We start from the raw sequence: 8,353 nt of genomic DNA on the forward strand, positions 1-8,353 counted from the left end.
AAAGAATGCTTGCTTTTTCTTTCTTTTTTTTTTTGGTTTGACCATTCATTACTAGCTTCAGCGTGTTAAGTAAAAAAAAAAATGAATAGAGAACAAAGAAGGCTTATGTGGATTAAATCTTAAGTAGCGAAATGGAATCCTACATTTGAATATGTAGCGATAAATGATTTGTTTCTCAACTATAATTTTAGCAAAACAAGGTTGATTAAAGTATGTTTAATAAAAACATAGAATATTTTGCATAAATTAGTGATCGTTACATAGATCTTGCGCTCTAATTTCGTATGGCTATGCATGTTATTGTGCCTATATATCAGGAAATTGTTAGTCTAATTACTTCTTGATGATAATTTATAACATGTCCGTTCCCCCGAACTAATTGGTCTATGCGACTTCTAGTTTCCTATGAAAGATAGATAAAAAAATAATAATAACGGCCCCTTAGGTAACGTTTTCAAAATGATTTTATTTTTAGTATGAAAATAAAAATGAGAATGTTATGATAATCGTGTTAGAACCTTAAAATTGCATTTTGTTGATTCTTTAAGAGATTATTTTGAATATAATAAAAAAGTGAAATCGCGTTTGGTTATATTTATCAAATTTTGTTTTGAGTATATATAACAAATAATCCTGAATGAATATATCAAGCAATTGATAATTGATAATCACTTAGCAAATAAAAATAATATAATAATATTACAATTATTTTTATATTGTTGTTAATGTGTATATTAATAATTATATTATATATATCATAAACTAATATACTAAATAATTAGAAAATACTAATTAATAACCGATATAAAAGTAATTACTATGTTAGTAATATATTTATAATTATTATTTTATTAATAATAAATTATTGTATAAGTAAAAATTAATAAGTTTATTAACAATTTACAAGTATAATATTTACGAATTTGTGACGAAATGACTAAAAGTGCAACGTTGGGCCATTAGTGTCACTGTCAAACTTGAAAGGTTAGAGAGCAAGGTGAGACAACGAGTATTTGGACCAAAATTGAAAGAAAACATGAAAAATAAATTTGATATTGTTAGTACGGGATGAGTCTATTAGCAAGTATAAAGTAAACACATATAGAACCAAAACGTGAAATAGTATAGGACACAAGAGAATTGGTATTGCGGTTCGGATAAAAGCAATCAGCCGAGCATCCCAAAATAATGCCAATCACCAATCAAAAGCAATCCGGAAATCAAATCAGAATTTTGAGTAATAAATCCAAATCAAATCAAATCCCAACAGATACATTAGAGTATTTAGACTTTACGCTGAATGAGTAACTTCAAACATCTTAAAGCAATTCATGATTTGCAGAACCAAAAAAAAAAAAAAAAAAAAGGGATTCGTGGTTTTTTTGTTTTTAAACTAATGAGGGAACTTTTGGCATTTAAAAGATTTAATCGGTTGAGGGTGGTTTTTCCCTTCATGTTGGATAATTAAAGGATTTTTCCTTTTGTGATGTTTGTTGAACGAGACACGTACGTACAAGTGCAAGGTGTGAAAGACAAGTTCCTAAATAATTCATTCTGATTGTAATTTCAAAAGTTACGATGCTTTTTCTTTTGTTTATAACCTTTAATAAAGATAATTAACAAGTTATTCCTAGCTTTAGTTTTATTTTTTTATTTGATGTGGACGTTAGTTTAATGATATGTCAAAAAATTAAGAAAGTAGTAAAACAGACCATCAAAAAGTCACGTCGCAACTTCTAATTAACTTCTTAAAGTAATTTATTCGGGTTGTAATCATATAAGTTACAATTTGTCTTTTTTTTTTTTTAAACTTTCTTAAAGATAATTAACAAATTATTCCTTGTTTTATTTTCTCTTTTAGCTAACAAACAGAAAGGAAAAATAATAATAAAGAAGATAAACAAGTACTAAAGAATCCCGCTCTTTTTCTTATTGAAATACCAAGTGTCAATTTCTTATTGGTGGACTCTGAAAGTGTGCTCCACATGGTGAGTTCCTAAACAAAATAAGTCCATACCACCACATACCCCCAAAAAAATTTCATAATTAAAGCTCTTACAGATATGTCGCACCCGTGAGTTTTTGGGTGGGACCAACAAATTTTGTATTCTTTTCTTCTTTATTTTTTTTTTCTACTCACTCTTTTTTAAATAATTTATATAACAGTCAATTTTAAATGAATCACATAAACTGAGTGCGCGTTCATAACTAATATATAGAGAAAGAGCGAATATGAATCACCTAAAAAGCAGGGTCAGGGATTAGCTAGAGATTGAATTTAATTTATTTAAAGTAAAGTATATTTTTAATTTTAAAACTTGGTTTGAGATTTTAAAAAATTAAATATTGCAGAGGGTGTCACAATCATAAATCCCTTAAAGCAAAAAGGCCAAGATAGAGTAAGCTGTGTAATAACCTATAACTAATGACACTGTCTCCTAATGATATGAGACTTTTTGGGTGAAACCTGAAAACAAATTGTTTAATTTAAGGTGCAAAGCAGACAATAACTTATCAGGTACAGATGTAGGTTATTACAGATGATATCATAGCTATAAACCAGCTAGAAATGTGCCCAACAAGGATATTGGAAAAGGTTGAGTGATTATGACAGTTATTAACCCGTTGCGGAAAAAAGGCTAAGACAGTGTAAGTTGTACAGTTCAAGTTGCCTGAAAAGGTTATATGTAATGGTATGAGGCATTTTTAGATGCAGTCCAAAATTAAAACCATGCGACAATTAAAATGTAAAACAGACAATATCATACTAAGTGAACGTGTGAGTCATTATATAGTCTTTAAACAAAGATAAAGAGACTAAAATATCAACTGAAAACTAATTGAGCTACTACAAAATTAAAGTTTTAGTAGTAAAGGTTTCATTCTTTCCAAAGCTTTGATAATGATAAACAACTCACAAATTATGAATAATAGTAAATGGTTTTCCTAAGCTAAGATAGCATCGTACAAGGCACCATTCATGCTCCTAATCATGCGTTACTAGGCCATGAGTTTAATGATACATCAGAAAATTAACAACCGATGGCGTGGAACTTCTAGAGAAAGGTAATCACTAGAAAAGACTAACTGGGTTTATTTTAGGCACAATGGATTGATTTTAGTTTTTATGTTGGATAATTTATAGCTTCTAACTTCCTAAAGTACTTTATTATGGTTGTAATTCCATAAGTTACGATGCTTTATGTTTTGTTTTACCTTTCTTAAAGATAATTAAGAAACTATAATTAAGAAAATAATAATATCTTTACTTTTCTTAAAGATAATCCCTCTCTTCTTTTGTTTGTGCAGTATATAAAACATAAATACATAATGATGAGAGCGCTTTTTTTTTTTTTTTTCGTTAAAGGAGGCATGTACAAGTGTAAGTGTTAAACATGATTCAGAATTTGTCCGCCCCCAAAATCAGAAAACCTATACTACAGTTGAGTTAATTTTATTTAAAAGGACACATTTCTAATTTCAAAACATGTTTGAAAAATTTAGATAATAGACTGTTACGAGGGTAAGATAGATCACTAAGATATTAACTGAAAACTAATCAACCTAATACAAATTAATAAAAGATAAAACTCTGTAGTCAAATTAAGTTTCATCCATTACCGAGCTGTGATAATAATAAATAATTCAAAAATTATCATCACTAGGCTTTGAGTTTAACAAAGTAGTATTTTTCCTCTGTTTTATATTTTATAAATATAATTAACAAATTATTCATAGCTTTAGTTTTATTTTTTAGCTAATGAACAAAAAATGAACAAGTAAAGAATCCCGCTTTTTTTTTTTTTGTGTGTTTGTACAATAATATAAAAGATATAAGAAAATTTAAAAAATAAAATGTTACCTAGCGTCTAGTTTAAGTAAAAATAAAGAGACTAAAATATCAACTGGAACATCCTAGCTTTTTCTCTTTCTTGAAGACACTTAACAAATTTTACATAGGCTGTATTTTGGATAAATAACCCCCCACCCAACCCAAAAAAAAACAAAAAAGTAAAGAATCTTTATCCTTTACACTTGTTCATTTATATATAGCATATTGATGAGCTGCGAGTAAGGAAATAAGAACAGCAAATTTGATTGGTGTGACACTTTAATTTCTTGGCAAAATGAGCTTCAATGATGATGAGCCGATTCTTCCAACCCAAGATGACTCAGGTTTATCATGTTTTTTCTTCTTTTTCTCTATTGACATAACGAGCATTTTACGTTTTTTGTTCATTTTAAATCTGATTAATCGAAGGGTTGGCCGCACACAATGTCAGCTTTTGAATCATCCAACAATATTTCTATTTTTATATTTTTTTTCACGGATTGACATATTACAGTCAACTCGTGTCTATTTATTCTTATCTGTTGCATATGCCTCTTAAATAATATCATGTCATGTCAATAAAAATATCACATCAAAAATTAAATCATCAATTAAAATATTTTTAATTGATGCGAATGGAATAGGGTCTAGGGGGACATGTAAGTTGAATCCATCTTGGTTCCATATTCTCTTGTTAGCTAATTGATTATTGTTCTTAATATTATATGGCATTAGAATATTTTGCTCAAGGCTAGCTAGCATTTTGAATAAAATATTCTAAATAATTTAGCTTTTAGAATATTTTGCTCAAGGCTAACTTAGTTGCATTCTCCTTTGTAAGCTAATTCCTTTGTAAGCTAATATTTTGCTGATCAATGCTTGCATTCCGGATAAAAAAATTAAATTTCAGGCGAAAAGATTGCATCATTCTCGGAGTTCAAAATAGTGGGTAAAACAAAGGCTAAAATCATCAACAGCACGAAAGCACCATTGAAAGAAAGCCCATTCAAGGTGATGGTGGAGCTCATAGGAGCAGGGTTTGACAGTGACCGACCCGGAGTGGATCTTGTGACGGTCTTAGATGTCAGCGAGAGCATGAAGGGAAAGAAGTTGGCAAAAATGAAACTTGCCATGCAATTCGTGATTAGAAAACTTAGCCCTAATGATCGTTTGTCTGTTGTCACATTCAGTGATGACTCAATCCATTGCGCCAAATAACTAAAAAATCTCAACTGGAGATTGAAAATCTAGTTAATGCTTTAAATTTCAAGAAAAGAACAAACATCACTGCTGGCCTTGAAATGGGCTTAGAAGTGCTCGATGACCGCAAACTTACCGACGGGCGTGTGCCTGCCATCATGCTTATGTCTGATGGCCGACAAAACGAAGGTGATGATCCTACTGAGGTCGAGGTCAGTGACGTGCCGATATACACATTTGGTTTTGGCGTAAACCACGATCCAACGGTATGATGATTTAAGTACCCTTAAAACTAACTACTATGTTTTTTTTTTTTTTTTTGAATGTCTACAACTTTTGTTCGATTATTACTTTTTCTCTGATGCTAATCGTCGTCTCTTTTGATTTTTTTTTTTTTTTCGTTTAAATGCGTACGCGTCTTATAGGTGCTCAAACAGATAGCAGACAAAAGCAAGGGAGGAACATTCTCAGATGTTCAAACTTGAGCATTGCATTTTCCCAGTGTTTGGCCGGGCTTCTCACCGTGGCCGTTCAGGACCTAGAGCTGACCCTCAAACAAGGTAAAGATCAAGAGTCGAAAATCGAGACGGTGTCTGCCGGAAACTATGAACAATCGAAGGGTGCTGATTTTGTGACTATCTCATTCGGCGATCTCTACAACAAAGAGGTACGCAAGATCATAGTGGACCTTCTTCTCCCAGCGGTTAAAGAAGAACAAACCGGCGTGGAGATTATCAAAATCACACACAAGTACAGGTGCAATTTACTAGATATAATTTCTGTCTTTTTTTCTTAACAAACTTGATTGATCTAATAATTATAACACAAAATGGATGTACAGAGCTAGTGATAGCTCAAAACTGTTGAACGGAAATCCTCTAGTCGCAAGCATAGATCGCGTTGGGACAACCGTAGAGGCAGAGAAGGAGGAGGTGATGATTGAGGCGAAACGCCTCGAGACTGCAGAGACGATGAAAGATGCAAGACTCATGGCCGACGACAACAAGCTGGAGGATGCTAAGGACATGCTGGTAGAAGCCCAGAACAAGCTTCAAGATTTTGTGGTTGGTAAACCAAACCCGTTGATTGAGATGCTGAAATTTGAGCTGAAAGAGCTCGTGAGGTTGATGCAATGCCCGGAAACCTACAAAAAGCGAGGGCGCCCCTTCGCGCTCTCGTCGGAGAATTCCCATGATCGCCAGCGTTTTGCTGCGAGAGGTCGCGATGTGGGAAAGCTGCGGTTATTTTCCACTCCGCGTATGGACACGTACCTTTGTTGGAGAAAAAATGAATAACAGATAGAAACAAAGGCAACCAAAGAGAAATAGAAAGTTTGATTTCTCAGAACTTCTTCTTTTGTGATTGATTAAAAATACTGAAGCAAATGTTCCTATATATAGGCTTACAATCAAAACAAACAAAACATAATTTTACGGACCACTAAGTCCACTAAGTCACTAACGTAAACCCACTACAACCACTAGCATAATATTAGCAACAATATTGACTACCCAATTGACTAAACAACCTCAGAAAAATACGGACACTACTAACAACCCGAAGAGAACGTGTTAGACTTTGAATCATTCTTCAACACTCCCCCTTGATTCAAAGTTGCAAACGCCAAGAAAAGCTCTGAAGTAGAAAAACTTTTCTTTCGACGTCAGTATATCAGCCAGCTGCTCCTGAGTTCTACAGTACTTCAAAGTTATCTCCTCCTTCGCAACCAAATCACGAATGAAATGGAAACGAATATCTATATGCTTTGTTCTGCTATGAAATGCTGGATTTTTTGTCATAAAGATGGTTGCCTTGTTGTCACAAAATATCTCTGTTGCTCCCTCTTGCCTTTGTTGAAGTTCAGCTAACATTCTTCTTAACCACATGGCTTGACAAGCTGCTGAAGTGGCTGCAACGTACTCAGCTTCTGAGGACGACAATGCTACTGTGGCTTGCTTCTTTGAGCTCCAAGTGATTACTCCTGATCCAAGAGTAAAAACATTTGCTGAAATACTTCGCCTATCATCCAACGAACTTGCCCAATCACTGTCCGTGAACCCACATAATTTGAAGTTGGAAACTTTTGCGTACCAAATCCCATAATCCATAGTTCCAGCGATGTAACGCAAGACCCGTTTCGCCGCTCTAAAATGAAGCTTTGAAGGATGTTGCATAAACCTAGAAATCACACCAAAAGAAAATGCAATATCGGGTCGAGTGTGGGTTAGATAAATTAAACCTCCAACCAAGCTTCTGAATCTTTTAGCATCAGCCATCTCTGCCCCATCTTCACACTGTAATTTTTCATTGATATTCATGGGTGTAGCTTCCTTCTTCACGTAGAGAGTGGGCTCATTCTCACTTCTTAAGCATCCATTTCGCTGAAAGTATCCATCAATTTTGCTATACCATGCTCGAGGAGCCTGCTTCAATCCGTACAATGCCTTTCTCAACTTGTACACTTTTGTCTCTTTGCCTTCAATCATGAAACCTTCTAGTTGAGTTACGTAAACTTCCTCTTGTAGATCTCCATTTAGAAATGCCGACTTGACATCAAGTTGATAAACAGGCCATTGTAGTTGTGCAGCCAATGCTAAAACAATCCTCACAGTTTCAAAACGAGCTACTGGAGAAAAGGTTTCTTCAAAATCAATACCATGTTGCTGTGCATATCCCTTCGCCACAAGCCGAGCTTTGTGCTTTTGTATGCTTCCATCTGCACCAAATTTTGTCTTGAATACCCACTTCAAACCAATTGCATTTTTGCCTTCCGGCAAGTCCACCATCTCCCATGTTCCGTTCTTTTCAATTGCTATCAATTCTTCCATCATTGCTCTTTGCCATTCTTGTTTTGCAGCTGCTTCTCCATAGGTTATAGGATCTGAAACAGTAAGAGCAAATTGGCAAGACTCGTTGATGTCTCTCAAGGATCTAAACTTTCTGGGTGGTGTCTCATCTGAAGACTCTTCAAGAGTGGACGAAGAGTCTCTGCTTAGTGATGCTGAGGCTGATGAACTTGGTGACGCCGTAGAGGAACTGGCTGGAGAACTTGTAGGAGTTGGCTCTTGACATTCATTTGGAGAGATTCCAATGGACATAGGAACCTATTGTGGCCTCTTCTCATCACTTCCATGCCAATCCCAGCTTGCATTTTCATCAAATACTACGTCCCTTCTAATTAAAATCTTGCCACTAAGAGGGTTATATAATCTATATGCTTTGGATTGTGTACAGTAACCAATGAAAATACATTTTTCAGATTTTTCATCAAGTTTATGACGAAATTGAGAATTTACCAAAGCATAAGTAATACACCCAAAA

The 8,353-nt window shown here is 34.0% G+C and overlaps 1 pseudogene; it reads left to right on the forward strand.

Moving 5' to 3' along the window:
* Positions 1-4,127: 4,127 nt before the first annotated feature.
* On the forward strand, positions 4,128-6,327 carry LOC21395407 (annotated as a pseudogene).
* The last annotated feature ends 2,026 nt before the right edge of the window (positions 6,328-8,353 follow it).

This window comes from Morus notabilis, unplaced genomic scaffold, assembly GCF_000414095.1.
Source record: "Morus notabilis unplaced genomic scaffold, ASM41409v2 Scaffold1420, whole genome shotgun sequence".
NCBI classification, from domain to species: domain Eukaryota; kingdom Viridiplantae; phylum Streptophyta; class Magnoliopsida; order Rosales; family Moraceae; genus Morus; species Morus notabilis.